The 17,113-nt window shown below is 30.4% G+C and overlaps 1 protein-coding gene across 5 annotated transcripts in view; it reads left to right on the top strand.

The window, feature by feature from the left end:
• The first annotated feature begins 518 nt into the window (after positions 1–518).
• The window catches only part of LOC129912783 (beta-1,3-galactosyltransferase 1), a 40,938-nt gene continuing 24,343 nt past the window's right edge, over positions 519–17,113 (top strand). The window contains exons 1-2 of one of the 5 annotated variants that reach the window (XM_055991201.1): positions 519–696; positions 1,399–1,510. The gene's annotated coding sequence lies outside the window, so the exon portion shown is untranslated. Of the gene's footprint in view, positions 1,511–17,113 lie in introns of all 5 variants that reach the window. The other 4 variants (XM_055991204.1, XM_055991203.1, XM_055991202.1 and 1 more) reach the window with 4 other exon arrangements.

The following is a 17,113-nucleotide window of genomic DNA, read 5'->3' as shown; positions in this document are numbered from 1 at the left end:
TTGACTATCCTGTGCATTTTTCTTGACTCCAAGAGCAGTGTTGAGGGGTTTTTTCACTTTTAATTCATTTATTTCTTGCTTTAAAAATTATTTTATGTTGATTTTTCTTGATTTTAAATTAATATTGAATTTTTTTTATTTTGACTTTGACAGAATACTCGAAGATATTTTTTCGTTAGCATTTTCGCTGTTGACTTTGGAGACTTCAAAATTTTTCGTTTCGCTTCAGCAGCATACTAGGCTTTACCAAACAAACTAATTATACCCTACATTCAAAAACAGTTCCATTTCCATCTACTACATTTCTCCACAAAAACCTTTCACAACAAAAAAAAAATGACAACCCTATAAAAAGAGACAACACTCTATTCGAAAAATTTAACTGTTATACCAAAATTCAACGGGGGAAGTCATCCAACTAGAGTTGTTACAAAAACCATCCGTCTTCTTCTTTCTTCCTCTGCTGCTGCTGCTATTTTTTCTTATAACTTTTCCATTCCGGTTTTTTTTTTTTGATAGATGCTCGCTTCTCGTTATTCTTTGCGTACCACTGTGAAAGGCGGGTCGTCGACGAGAGTGTTCGTGTAACGGAAAAAAAACCTCAAACGAAAAAGAAGAAAAAAAAAAACAGTCGGCTAGCTTTCGATTGAACTATTTGCAAGCAACAAAAAAAAAAAAAAGAATGTGTATATAACGGTAAAAAAAAACAAGTGTAAAAAAAACAAGTGTTTTTTTTTTTGCATAAATAAAAACGAAACAAAAATTTCAACAAAACAGGTGAAAGTTTAGTAAAGTGGAATTTGAGTGAGTGGAGAATTATTGCAATAAGATAGAAATTTATTCATTCGAACAAGAGTATATCATCGGCTCGGCAGCATCCATCGTCATCAGTTTTTTTTTTTTTTGTAGTAGTTTTTGTAGAGGAAGAAAAATCTCTTTCTCCATCTCTCCCATGACCGTCATCACCTGAGGGTCCTGCTGCTGCTTGACGCGCATCCTAGTTGAGTAGAGGAATTTGTGTTCAGTTGTGCGTTGTTTCTTCTCGTCGTTGTCGTTCTTTGCTCTTCTTTCTCACTCTCATTGGAAGTGTTAAATAAAAAAATCCAATCAAAGTGCTGTTTCACAGAGTGAAAATTTGTTCAGTAATTTATTTCTTTTTTTTTTTGAAAATAAAAATTTATCCTCATTGTGAGTTGTTTTATTTTTTTACCAGTGTGAAGTTTTCTCCGAGAAAAATGCTTGAGTTTTCTTAAAACACAAAAAAAGATTTTGGCAACAAAAATTCAAAGTTGATTGAGAAAGTTGACAAAATTCTCAAAAAGTTCCTTCCAATCTCTCAGTAATATTCTATTCTATTTTTTTGTATTGAAGTTTGTTACTTTTTTTGGTAAATTTTAGCATTGTGAACTAATTACAAATAAAACACATACAAAAAGAAACATAACATTTCCGTCTGCAATAATATAATTATTGTGTGCTCCCAAAACTGGAATGGAATACGTTAACCCAAGTAAGTTCGTTGACGCTTTGTTTTGCTGTTGGTTTGTATTTTTTTTGTTCTCCATTAAGTTGGGGTATCACTCTGTTGGAGAACTATCTACACTCTGTTCAGGCTGGTTTTAGCTATTTTAGATTATGATGATGATGAAGACGAGGTGAGGGTTGGGGGGAGTATTTTAAAGGTTGTCTGTGCAATTCTGGGAATCCCATTCGTGACTATAATAATAAAAAGAGAAAAAAAAAACTGGAAAATAAACCCAATTTTTTATCAAGTTAGGTAAACTGCAGATGAGTTTGCTAGACGACACGTAGGTTGTCTCTTTTATAGGTAGTAGATTAACTCTTTAAAATGTGTATAGTTTAATTTGTTAACGATATGGTCGAATTGGTGCACGTTATTTTGCAAAAAAATATTAGTGCCAGGTTATTAATTGTTAGAAGGTTGCAATGAATGAAATCCATAATGTTAAGGGGATGCTGAATGTAAAAGTGATTAATTTTGGTATCTTAACCATATTGATATAGGAGACATTTCTTTATACAAACCTAGTATTAAAAGTTATTTACAGGTTGATTCAGTAGTCCCCAATTCGAATCCAAAAGTATTTAATGTGTATACCAAGTTTTTAAACTTGTTACTTAAAGATCTGGTGTATTTGGTCATAACAAACATAAGGAAATCATAAAATCTGTTCAACGAGAAAATAGGTGCCTAGTAGAAATCAATAAATGAAGGTATATAAATAAACTTTGAAATATACTTTTAATTTTTATTCAATTTTTGTCGAATAGGTATATATTAAAGAAGATTAAGATCACTAAAAGTCACCTTAAAGAGTCTTTCACTGAAAAAATGTATACCAAAGGTTTCCCCCGCCAGCGATAAGGGATCCAAGGTTAATGTATGTATATCCAGCATTGTATCTAGCAACCGGCTATCCAGGCCGTTTATCCGGTTCCCGGCTATGTGTGACCTTACACCGTAAAAAAATGTGCATCAAATTCGTTGAAAGCCCCAGGAAACTCCGTGAAAAACTTGTTGCCGTAGGAAAACTTGCATTAACAGTAGTGGAAAGCCACAAGAAACTCCGTTATAAATCGGTTAGATACTGTTGAATAATACCGGAGGAAACTCTTTCAAAAAACTGGTTAACAGTCGTCAAGCACAATTCCTGTACGCAAAGGAGACCCGTCAGAAACGGAAAAAGTGTTGCCGACTACCAAACTCATCAGACACCAGACTTAACATCGCGCAAAATAAATTATATCTGTGTCATTTAAGTTAAAATGAATAAATAAAAGAATTTAGATAGAACTTCACTTTATCAACGCACCTTCGTCAAATGACCCTGCCTACTATTTGGAAAAGATATCTAGATGACACCTTTATATAAAATATGATATTGTAAAATAGCATTATATAGAACCATTTGAAGTACATACATCGGGCCTCTATTGTGGAGCCGAATTGATAAACAGTTATAAGTTTGGTTTTAAGTCAATTGTATATAAAACAAATTGAAAAATATAAAATTCTTAATCTAAAAAAAGGATGGTTTCTTAAATCATCTAAACTCAATACATACAAATATATTTTTCAACTAATAACCATTCAACAACAAACCTTTGATATCATACAGAATACTGTATGTATTTTATCATACCTAGACGGGTTTAGAGTAAAAAAGGGACTAGAACCTGTAAGAAAACAATTTGTTTGAGTGGCCTGCTATCAAATTCAAAAGTCCGACAACTTTAATTTGCGGCTTTACATATTTAGTTTACGAAGGGTTTAATAACGAGAGTCCTACAAATAATCAAGTATCAAGTACAGATTCATATTATTAATATTCTAATGTCTTCTCTGTTATTTCCCTAACCCTGAAACCTCATACTTGACAATGCGATCAATACAAATGAAGATATAAGCTTTTTTTAACTAACCACATCGACTTAACATTTCAAGGGGTTTCAGTCATATAATTTTTCAGACACATTAATTATTTTGTGTGTCAAAGAACATGTTGACCTGTTTCAATTGACTAACCTAAACACAAGTAATCTATTTGAAATATTACACAAAAAAAAAACATTTTTTCTAATACATATTCATTTGAACACTCAAGAGAATAACATTAACTACTTAGAACCTCATTAATTTCATCATTAAAATAAAAATGAGACTAAAATTCAATAATATTAATTATCTATTAGATTTAATGACCAATATATTTCCTGTTCACAGCTCATAATCACATCAATCAGTTTATTGAATTTCTATGATATTTTGTAAAGAACTTATGTACATACATTACCTAAATACACAGTTGTTGTTGTTGTGGTTCTCTGTTATTGCTTAATCTTTAAGTGAGATCAAATTTGGCATTTAACTGAAATGATCAACAACAACAAAATCCGAACAGCGAAACAAATCGTTGCAATTTTCCATCGGACAACGAGAAGTTCAAACAAAATGCCAAAAATCTACCTAACTTACCTTTGTGTGTGTAGTATCTCTATGTCTTTTGTGTTTGTTTATTTTTTTGTTCAAATGTGAACACATGCCACGATCGCCAAATAAAGCAATCCCAAGCTGATGAGGTATTTATTTATTTAACAAGATTGTATCTGTGTTTACATTTTGAAATCAAGAAATAAAATGTTTTTTTATTTGTTTTAAATCGATTTTTTGAGAATGCGTGTGCTGCCATATGGAAGCCTAAAACGTTCTGGGTTTTTTTCTTTTAATAATCTTTAAACATGCAAAAAGGATTATCGAATCTGTAAAAATGCATATTCTTCCTTATTATCTTGAGGATCGATGCATGTTTTGTTTGTTTTTTTAAAATTGTATACTTTAGTGTACCAACATAATTTAATGTCAGATTCATATCTGGAGTAGAAATGAAAAGTGAACATTAACAGTATGCTTGCACTTTGAGAAAAAAAAAAAAAAAACAAAAACAAACATTTCTAATCTTTTTTGAAGGCTCGTGATATGCCAATAAAAACTGCACCCTTTAAGTCTTTAAATAAATCTTTATGACTTCGTGACATTAATTGTTAAGTATCTTAATTATCACATGAATTTTACTTACAAGCAAAATTTGTGACTTTCTGTTGGCGATGCTGCTATATTAAAAAAGTTTTTTTTTTTTTTGTTAAAAACAATTTTTTCTAAATAAATCACATTATTTACACTCATACCATTTCATTGAGTTCGTATGTCCTAAGTGAGTTTTACCTTTGCACCAACGATATATCAATCTATTTATTTTTATTAAAGTGGTGGTAATTTACTAAAATTCGTTTGGAATGATTCAGATAAGCCAACATTTTTGGATAAGATTATAGTGATTAGGTACCTGTGCAACACTTTTCTTTATCAAGTCGAAAATGTTTTCGTTTAATGTCGCTCAATGACAACTTATTTTTGTATTATCTATCACTAATTTTTGGCTTCAGCGATATTATAGCAGAGTACCTATCAAATGTATATAAATTACATAAATACTATTTATAAAAGTATTCATTTTGGTTTATGAACTAAAATATTAGGTTATGATGGTCAGTTTCTTAAAAGGTAAGAAGATCAATTTTATTGATATAAATGGGCATTGCTTATAGCTATTCAATTTATTTTAACTCAGGTTTCAGGTATACCTCAGGGAAGTAATCTAGGTCCTTTGCTCTTCCTTCTTTTTTTTTTTTTGTTAAATAACTTTTAAGAGTTAAACTGGTGAATTATCTTTGCTTCTTTTTATGGATTCTATAAAAAAAGACAGGATTTTCATGTACTCGATACTGAAATGATTGAATCTTCAATGAACAAAACCTCAAACCTATTTTTTTTTTAAGAACCAAACTTTTAAGGATGTTCGATTAATATCCCTAAAATGAATTGCTCTCATAAAACTTTGATTATATGATCCTGTTCTGATTATGATAATTAAATAAAGTTGATATTTATCAATGAAAGCTGATTTGAATATTCGTATTCCTGGAAAAATACTCATATAGGCACCAAAGTTGAAACTAATTACGTGTTTAAAATTAATTGTAAGACTTTGTTATCTTTGATTTTTATGTAAAATGTTGTTTTTATTTCGATTTAATAAAATAAAATTTATTAAACGGAAATGCAACACTTGTAATAGGACTTTATTAGTTGTGGTTATCATAAATCTTTATAGTTGAGGAATATTAAGGGAAGATTACAGTAAACCTTGAATAATTATGGTCGGTTTAATATTAAATGATTTATTGCTTAGCTTTGTGCTTTATTTTCACCTTGCAGATAACTTAAAGTCGACTTAAGTATTGCATTTTTATTAGTAAAGTACACTATCTTTGTTCGTTGAACAGAATTCTCATGAAATTGTTTTTTATTATGAAATGTTAACAATAATAAAATGCACAATTTGTGATAAGTACTTTATGATATTGATTACTATTATTACCTACTTGGTGACTAAGGCTTTCAAATATCAAATGGGGATTTCTGAAATAAACTCAAATCCAAAATCATAAATAGAGTAAATAGATACAGTTGTGTTCAAAATAATAGTAGTGCCTGCAACAAAATAACATTTTTTTATATTTACGGTGCTTCTACGGTTAAAAATTTAATTTCTTTGATGTCAAAGTTTGTAACGGTCAATTACTAATAAATGTATCGTAGTTTTAAAATGAAAAAGAAGGTGCTAAATAATTTTTCATTGACCTTTGGTTGTTCTTTCTAATTTGGCCTGTTCAAAATAATAGTAGTTAAAGTTATTTTTGAAGAATTTAAAAGCGGTTTATACCTTAGAATATTTATGTTTGCTTTAAAAGTAAGTACTCATATAATTTGAACAATTTTTCAACAAAAAACGATTTGTTTCGGTTTTAATCTATTTAAAGTTCGAAGAGCAAAACACTGCAGTTCGGATAACGGAAACTTATACGAAAGCTGCTTGAAGAAGGAAAAACCTACTTGGAAATTCAAGGTTATATTAGGATGGTCCCCTACAATGGTAGCCAATACAATAAACTCAACAAAAGACCCGAAACGCGCGGTAGAAAAAGAAAAAAGACCGTCGCACAGTGTGTCGTCCCCTTATGATAAATCACTTTTTTTTTTGTTAAAAATTAATATTTTTGCTATTAAAATATAATTTAGAAGTGTCAACTCATATGAAAACATATTTATCTTACAAAATAACCCAGGTTATGTATTCAAAATAAGCTCCGAAAAATGAGTACCTCGGAAATCGAAAATATTTTGAGGAATTTATGTGAATCTTTGAGAGTATATATTTCACGTTTGGTAATTGTTTGAAAAATTTTGTTAATGTTATTTTGTTTATTTGAGTGTTGTTGTAAAACGTATAACAAAAAAAAATTAAATTTATAAAATTATATATGAGTTATTAAAATTTCTTTGATAAATGGCCAAAAAAAAAAAAAATTAATTTTTAAACTTAATTTAAAAAAATACTTATTAAATCATATCGATAATTTTTTTATATTATTTTGCCATAGGCCTATACTTAATATTGGCAAAGTTTGGTCTGCTTCTGTTTGCGATTACCAGAGATATTCACATTTATGTGCTACGAGTCAAGTACTCAAAATAATTCATTTTTTGAGAAACATCTTCAAGGGGATCACAAAAATGAAAAAATCGATGTTTTTAATAATTTTTAGCCATACACAAGTAACAAAAAGCTGTTTATGTAATTAAAAATATTTTAAATATTGTTTTCAACAAGAAAAAAATTATATTTTTCTGCATACTAGATTTTTAATATAATTACTTGACCCGGCCACGCTCTACTGTGTATTATAGCGTATTTACCAACCTCGCCGATATAAGAATTTACGAAAATGCAAATAAAACGTTATTTCAAAATTTGAAAGCGATTGACAAAAAACTACTCGAGATTTGCTATGAAACGCAAATAAACATACGATTTTTTTGTATAGAGAAGATAAACAAAACAAGTTGACTTCAACTTAAGATTTCTCAAGGTAGAAAAAAGATATTGAAAAGATTTAAACGGGCTTTAAAAGAAAACATTTAGTTCTTTTAGAAACTGTCACAAATTTATTTAAAATAAATCACCACGTTCAAGAACATAACCTCAAAAACTGTTAAAAAACGACATTTCAGATTTTCTAACGGGAATATTTCAAAAACGTGATATGATAGAATTTTTCTGAGTTAGGATTCGAGTTCAGCATACCAAAAACCTTACGAAAAGTATATTTTTGTTTATATATAAAAAAAAAATTAATTTTGCTCACAAGTGGCTTCTTCAATAATGTTAATATCATAAATTATACTAAAAAAAAAGTAATAGGTTGTTTAATTTGTTAATTTGTAATTTTTTTTTCTATTCCTGCCATAAAAACACAAAAAAAGATATTAAAACTCCAAAAACTTAGCTGCAAGTATTTATGATAAACTTTTGTATGGGCTCGACACACTGTGCGTCGTAGACGACAGGCGTATTGTCTAGATGAGCAAATTTGAACCTTCGGCATCGTCGTTTCGAATCCAGACGGCTTTAAGCCTGGATTGCAGTGCAGTGACCATTCAGAGGCGACTGTTAGAGACTAATTTTTGCGCTTGAAGTCCACGAAAAGTTCCGCGGAACATATTAAAAAGCGTATCCAGTTTGTAAATACCACATAAACTGGCCAACGAAGTAATGGCGTAACATATTGTTTACTGATGAGAGCAAATTTGTCCTCTTTGGTGGTACTGGATCTCCACAATACGTCCGACGTCCACCCAATACGGAATATGTTCCAAAGTATACGACGAAAATAGTAAAACATGAAGGGTCCAAAATTTTAGTATTTTAACATATTTCTTTGTTAACAGCGGAACTTTTCGTGGACTTCAACCGTACAAATTAGCCTCTAACAGTCACCTCCGAATGTTCACTGCACTGCAATCCAGGCTTAAAGCCTTCTGGATTTGAAACGACGATGCAGAAGGCTCAACTTAGCTCATCTGGACAATACGCCTGTCATCTACGACGGTTTTTTTTCTTTTTCTACCGCGCTTTTCGGGTCTTTCGTTGAGTTTATTGCATTGGCTACCATTGTAAGGGAGCATCCTAATATAACCTTGAATTTCCAAGTAGGTTTTCCATTCTTCAAGCAGCTTTCGTAAAAGTTTCCGTTAACCGAACTGCAATGTTTTGCTCTTCGAACTTTAAATAGATTAAAACCGAAACAAATCGTTTTTTGTTGAAAAATTGTTCAAATTATATGAGTACTTACTTTTAAACCAAAAATAAATATTCTAAGTTATAAAACGCTTTTAAATTCTTCAAAAATTACTTTCACTACTATTATTTTGAACAGGTCAAATTAGAAAGAACAACCAAAGGTCAATGACAAATTATTTGGCACCTTCTTTTTCATCTTAAAACTACGATACATTTATCAGTCATTGACCGTTACAAACTTTGACATCAAAGAAATTAAATTTTTAACCGTAGAAGCACCGTAAATATAAAAAATGTTATTTTGTTCCATGCACTACTATTATTTTGAACACAGCTGTAGGTACGTATTGAATGCAAGCGTTATTAAAATAAAATCTGAATTTATTCGTTAGTGGAAAACAAAAGAAAAAAAAAACAACCTAAAGTAAATATTTATTTTTCGAATTGAAAATGATATTACGATTGAAATTATCAAAGTCATGAAACATGAACCTTCACTTTTCAGATAGTTAACGCTAAATTTGACAACTGATAGCTGCCTGTCGTACTATGACAAGCTAGACTGATACTAGTTTGATTTATTGATAAAAGTCATCTACTAAATGATTTCAAAAACAAAAAAAAAAAAATAATTAAAAAAAAAATCATCTATCATTTTTACTATAAAATTTGTTTCAATTCAATGGTAAAATAAAACTTAGCGTTCAAAAAATTGAAATACAAATGTTTCTCTCAATCGACACAGTCTTTTGGTTCTTACTATTTTAATAGTCAACGACTATTTTTATTTGTTTTCTTTTTTAGAGTGTAGATAATAGAAAAAAAAAACACTCTTACAAGAATTACCAAATTTTATTTAACCACCATCATGTGTTATATTAACTTAACCGCAATTCTTTGTTTGCAACTAGATACCCATACACTTCAACCATTCAACACAATTATATTTATGGAATAAATTGAAATTTCTTGCTAATTATAAGTGTACACAGTATAATGTTGGCTCAAAGCCAACAAAAACGCACATAGTTAGTCAATACACCGTCATATATAGTTTATATTATGAAATAAACAAACTGAATGTAGAGTAGGTATTCTCCATAACTGGTTTTTGCAGCTTTCTCGTCTCTATAATTTTCCACACATTCCATTTGAAGTTTTTTTTTTTCCAATTGAAGTTAAATGTTCAATCAAATATAATTTTACCCAAACAATTATCATTGTAATAACAACAATACTGTATACGTATATAGTTGAGTTGTAATTTAATTGTTTAACAATTTAAAATAAATAGATTTAGATTTTTTCTATTTAGATAAATTGGAAAATTTATTAAAAAAAAATATGCCCAGTTCAAAATCAGTTATTTAAGTTTTTTTATCTCTTAAAAATAAAATTAATTGAAATTGCGAAAACAACATTTTTGAAGTTATACTTCTTTTCTTGCGTTTAAACAGATTGGACATTTTATTTTTTGACAAGAATGCCAAAATGATTACCTAGCTAGTGATCTTAAACTTTTAATTTCTAACGTTTGTACTTTTTAATATATAATTCACACTTACATAGTTATGCCACTATGGTTATATGAATTCGTTAAAGACCGAAATAAATCTAGTACAAATCGAGCTGATAATCAAGAATCCAAAGCTGACTGTGGAATCCCAAATTCTGTTATCGATTGGTATCTCGGACTGTGGCTAATACGGGTAAATAGTGAGTACAGGATTCTGCTATTAGATTTTACTCATGAGTAGTTTACCGCCTCAAAGGGAATAGTGCTAATTTAGCGTTGCTTTGGAGTAAATAATATATGATTAGAACCTAGATCTAGTACTACAGTCAACACTTGATCTTCTGTTCGGAAAGATAGGAAGTGTAGTTGATAATACTGAGAAGGCTACCATCTCCAAAGGAAGGCAGCTATTAGCTGCGATTTTTTATCACCAATGATCCATATAGATCATGATTACAAAATAAACGGTTTTTCTTATCCATATAGGAACTAATTTTTGGTTCAATTAAAATGATCCCGATAGAAAGTGAGAATACCAAAGTGCCAGTTGTACAATCGTGGATCAGCCTTGGTTCAGGAATTTAACCCACCGATTTCGGCGGATTAGCTGCTGGTCAACGTCATGCTTGAACCGAAGTTGACCCGCAGCTAATCCGCCGAAATCGGTGGGTTAAATTCCTGATCCGAGGCTGAACCACGTTTGTACAACTGGCACTAAGTGTTTGTTTTAGGTGTAAAATTGATCATGATCTAGATCCACATAAATAATAAAACACAATTTCGTTTCTTTAAACTTTTACAGAAGCAACGGTAGCATCTGTAAGGCTTTATAGAATCAAAATTGTTAGTCGGGATAGCAAACGCCTTTAAGTCAAAGTTTTGAGACTGCAAATATTCATTTTACGCCATAATGTATGAACATATGTTATGTATAATGTAGAAATGAGTCTGTTAATAGTTATTGGGATATTCTTCGGTTTTATATCACTCTAATTCGTCTTTAGTCAAAACATGTTTTTGAATATTAACACATTAATTTATTAAGAAAATCGTATTTCTAAGTGTTTCTAAGACGGAAAGTTTTTCCTTTTTTTTTAATTTCTTAGATTATAAAACTCAATTAATTTATGTAACCAATACTATGCCAATTGAGCACATATGTATAGTACATATCAGAATTTACTTGTAAAACAAAAAAATTCCAAAGTACAAAGAACCTACTCAAACTCACTGATTTATTATTAAAAAAAAATTCAAACAATTTAATTCACCTGGTGGCCTCTGGCAGTTGGCAGTGGCAGTCTCCACATTGTTTCGATACATCACGTTATTTCCTTAAAATTGTTTAAGTTCCAAACAACAACAACAATTTACCTTGCACGTTTTCATTTTCATTGGCAATTAAAAGCTTTTGTTATTATACAAAATATGATGAATAAGTTAAAAAGGAAAAGGATTTTCTAAAATACGTAGTAGCTAGTAGGTATACATAGAACGTAGCCATAAAGTAGATGATTGAAATCGATGGAAACAATTTGAATTGAGTTTTCTTCTTCTTCGCTTTTTGTGTCGAAGAGTTGAAGACTCAATAATATGAAAAACGCACAATGGGTGTCTTGATTGAATTTCTTTTGATATAAACGCCAAAGCCAGAATGTGTTGAGAAGATGATAAAGTAGTTATATGTTTGTACGTTCGTTTGGTATATAAAAAAATGGATGGGGATACCATACGAACGAGATCGACAACAACAAAGAAATTTTGTATAGTTGTTGCTATGACTACTTGTGCACAAGTGTTAAATTTTTTTTCAATTTCTCAAACGATGCTGCATAACACGCACTCTTCTTTGTTTCATGATTCATACAAAATATGAATAAATTAACAGTTTTTCTTTCGTTTACGATTTTTACGCAAATGAATTCGACAGGGAGAGTGAATTGCAATGCAAATATAAAAGAAAGCGTATAATGGAAAATAGAAAAAAAATATACCTACTCTTTGTATTTAAATTGTAAAATTTTGTTTCCGATTTTCGATTTCACTTAAGGCTCAAAGTTCAGGCAATTTCAAAATTACTCTTTACGTTTTCATTTAGAATAAAATATTATGTAGTTTCTACTCAATTAGCTAAAATTAAGAATGGAAGTGTTGACAACATCTCAAAGTGAGAAAATAATGGAATTAAAAGTTAAAAGTAACAAAAATAAAACATAGCGCTGAGTATAGTAACTTGCCATATTATAAGGGCCAAGCTAAAAAATACATCGTAATCGATTTATGTTGCTTAATGTTTGAAGTTTTTATTAAAGTATAATAAAATTAATTCACTTTTGCTGCAATAAGCTTATTGTTTCGATCTTGTTATTATTATGCCACTCAGCATAAAGTTTTTTTCAGCATTCAATTTTAGACTGTTATAAGTTTTTCTGCGGTTTTTCTCTCTATTGAAAAAATTTGATATGAACAGTGCTGAAGAACTTCATAAATCATAACAGATTGTTGAATAGTTTCGGGCAAAATTTTTCTTTATGAAACCCACACAAAACTATACTTTTTGGATCTTTTCTGTTCTTTTCTGTGCAAAACAGATTCATTAAACACACTTTTTAGGTGGATTAGTTAATTAGTTTTTGTAATGTATCTAGTTTTGAATTTAGTTTTCCGTGGTCGTTACACAAATTGCCGAGACCCTAAATCACCATAAAGAACCAATTTTTTCTCATCAGTCCAGAGAATATTCAAGAAAATATAGAGGGTTTAATATTAAGTTTTGAGGATACTTCTGCTACTATGGACTTGGCCTAATATATTGGATCAAATCTGTAATTAACCAGGTCTGGCACCTGAATAGTTTTCAAAACATTATGCTGCTATTGCTCCGACACCAAATGAAACTTAAATGGGCCTATAACCCAATGGGATATAATCCAAAAAACACCAGCAGAGTAGCCAGGCAATGGTTGCAAGATACTAAAATTGAGGTCATAAAGTGACCTGCTCAGTCTTTTAGAACTCAATTCCTTCTAAAAACTTTGGGGGGTTATAAAAGAGATGTGTCTAAAGCCAAAACTTAAAATAACGGGAGTTATGAACCGTTGTTGAGCAGGTTTAGTGATCTATTAAACCTCAAAGATCTCAGGTAATTTACGACTTCATGAAAACAAACAGTAATTAAAAATAATGGTCATGGGAGCAAATACTACCTTTTCTCTAATAAAATATCGTTTAATTGAACTTTGTTGGCCCTTGTTTTATTTAAATTTAATAGAAAAAGAAAATCACTGCTATTATTTTGCTCGCTTTAATTTGATGCTTATTTTGTTTTTAGATTATTTCTTAGCTTAATAGAAATAAATTAAATTCCATTTTTACTTAAAATTAAATTTTAATAAAACTTAAGGAAATTTACTTAAACAAATTTCCATAATCAAAGCTCTTTTAATGTTTAGTACTTTAATTAAAATATTTTGCAAATCGCTGCTATTTTTTTGCTCCCCATTGTACATACTTAAGTCTAGGGACTTGAACGGTTCACAGAAAAAATGGCACATGTAAACTTTTAGTCAAAAATAAAACTAATGATGAGGTCTTGTAATATTTACTGAGCACTAACTGATTGCATCCTTTTTCTCAGAATGAGTGGGAATGGACTGTTTTTCCCCTGGACCCTATATATATTTGTTCATACAATGTCACACCCGTTACCAAATATGTGAGACTTGTTACATTTTTGAATTATAAGAAAAAAAACACACTATTGTCTTCAAATAAATGCTTAATGAAAAAGTAATAAAATTTTTCTTTCATATTCAGCACTATTCTGAATAAAAACTCCAAATCGAAGAATTCCGAGAGTGTCATTCCTGTTTTAATTTTTTTCCCTTGTCGTTATTAATGATGAAAAAGCGAAACAGGAGTTTTCGACAGGAGTTTGGCCCACTTCAACTACTCGTTACGTTAAGAAAACCTAATGCTTTCTTTGATTTTAGCTTACCTATGAATACCAACTGAGGAAAATAAATGCGTGAGCAAACACTCAGAAAACTCATCTCTGACTTGTGCTTGAGAAAAAATTTTACTTGAGTGATGACTCTGAACTTGAGTGAAAAATCTGACTCCATTGTGCTTGTTTCTAAGATGCACAAAAGACTAACATCGATGTCTCTTCTTTAAGCAAGATCAATTGTCAAGAAACTTTAATTTGATTAATAACAACTTTCCCCCCAAGAACAATACTAATTTTGTTGTTTTTCTTTTCCCAAATTGAATTAAAGCCTTTATAGATTTCAATTGAATTGTGCTACATCAAATTTATTATTCGCTCTAAATTATATTTCCAACCGCAAAAATATTTATTTTTTATTTTTTCCAAAGTTGTTGTTTAAAAGACGTGACCCGACTTTCCAAATGGATGGTTATAGCTGTAGCTATAATATAAATATAGACATTAGGGTGGTGTTGTTGTAAATACAATAACAGTTTTAAATTACAGCGAAGGAATCATTTTGATTAAACTCATTTTACACATTCATATCGGGTAGTGCGCTGCGCTGCTATACGCGACGGACAAGTTGAATACTAATTAATAAATGTTTATTTTAAGAGAGCGTCACTCACTCACGCTTCCCCAAAAGCGACAATATTCATGTGGTGATGTAGTATGTACACAGGCTTAAAAAGTACATGGCGGAACATCAACTCCCCATCTGGACGAAATATTATTTTATATTTGTAGAAGCCCAAGACTGAGGAATATACCAAGACCGACCCGGACCCCTCCCTATTTCTTTTTTAGGGTTGATTATTATTTGCATGTTTCATATGGTTTTTCATTTTATTTTTTCTATTTTTTCATTTCGTATGCAATCATCAGGATAGAATGGTGCACCACCATAAAAAGAAACTCACAAACAGCTCATTTTTTGGTTAAAAAAATAAAAATAAAAAAAAAAAACCAACACTCTTCAAGTGGTGCCGAGGAAACAAAGGATATGAAGTGGAAATGCTTCCTTAAATATGAATGTATGTGTGTTTTTTGGTTTTGTTTTTTTTTTTGGGTTTTAGTTTTTAGTTACAGGGTGTGGCTGATGCCTCTTCTGTTACTTTTGGGAATTTACGACTGCATATATGGGCTTGTGCAGTAAAGCATATACTAAGAGAGTTATTGTGCATAGCAGAGCCTATTTGTGATGGCATCAATGCCTCTTTGCTAGGAGCAAGATTTGCATAAACAATAGACTTCCGGTTTCGGGGGAAACTCCTAGTCCATATGCTATTCCCATTTATTACTTTCAACTGTCTTTTCGTGTCGGTCTTAACACACAAAAAAAAAAAACACTCAAGTTGGAGTAAAGTATCTTTCTTTTATTCTTTTTTTTGTAAAGAAGTTCAACGACCAATTGAAAATGTTCAAGTTTTATTAAATTTAGTCGATTTTTTTTTTGTATGTTGAAACCTTGTCAGTAAATTTATCTTAATTTATCAATTTACGATAGTTTTTGTTGTTCTATTTTCAGAAATTCCTTTTGTTTGAACATAGTTTTCCAATTACAAAGCTATCCTCTCCGATAACAAATGACAAGAAAAATCTTTATCATTAAATCAGATCCAACGAGTTGAAGAGATATAAAATAAAGAAAAAAAAAAAAGATAAAATACTGAGAGAGAAGACCATCATAGATAGATAGAGACCTTGAGAGCTCACATCAGATTCAAAGATACATATCTATCTATCTTCAACTACTCTAACGTATATACGAGAGTATGAAATGATTTCCATTAATCAAAGACGTTGTACATAATTTCCTTTAACCCACAAGAATAAATAGAACACACCATACCACTACCACCTCCAGTTTGCCACCACACCACCCCTTGTGTGTAGGTAGTAGAGGCGGCTACATATGCACTCCAATTGACGTTGGTTTGGTTTATTCGGTCTTCGGTCGCCATGCCTGCATTTTTTTTTCCGCACACAAATTGTGATTTGTGGGGTGCCTCCTAGGTTGGCTTTTGATGGTGCATGCATATATAAAAAGTTTTGCTATAGATTCTTTATGTAAAAAGTCGCTATAGCTTGTACTCGTATATTGAATCATTCTGTGATCTTTGAGAGATTTTTTTTTTTTTTTTTTTTAAATTTATGTCGTAGACTTGGTTTTTCATTTATGTCCCGCTGTTTAATTTACTTTTCTCTTTCACAGTCAAATACAAAAAAAAAATCTTATTTGCTCTAAACAAAATAATTTATTTTCTGTGTTTTGAGGCGCATTGGAAACTTTTCACCTGCAAAATGATAAGATATAACATTTCAAAATAAGAAAGTGAATTATGGTCGATTTGAGTTGAGTAAGGATTGAATATAAAGCAAGAAAAACATTTAAGATCAATTACAAAATATAGGGAAAAAGTTTAAAAAAAATATATACATAATTAGGTTTGATCAGTTTATTGCTAAAGAACGTAAATATCTTTCTTCTTCTTTAGGTTTTTCACTTCGAATAGGTTTTTTTCACAAGCAGATTGAAAATGCTTGACATCACACCCTTATTTATTTTGAGCTTTAATTTTATTTTTCAGCAGCAGGAAGTAAGACAATATTCGATCGACGTAATTTTTATTTTAAACAAAAAATTAGTGGTCCAATGTGGCTTCCTTGTGGAACTCTATGGAAACTATAGAACTCTTTACTGTCGTGAATCCTTTAGAAATGAACAAAGACGAAAAATTGACAAATATTTGATGCAAGGCTTTATTAAGACCGACTGCAAGTACATACCTTAACTTCTATACTTTCTTCTAAAGTAAATTACCTTAGTATTGATACAAAATGAGCACACACAAAAAAATAATACAAAAAAACAGGCGGATT

Source organism: Episyrphus balteatus, chromosome 2 (assembly GCF_945859705.1).
Source record: "Episyrphus balteatus chromosome 2, idEpiBalt1.1, whole genome shotgun sequence".
NCBI lineage: Eukaryota > Metazoa > Arthropoda > Insecta > Diptera > Syrphidae > Episyrphus > Episyrphus balteatus.
Note: the sequence above shows the minus strand (reverse complement) of the source record. Positions and strands in the feature narration are given on the sequence as shown.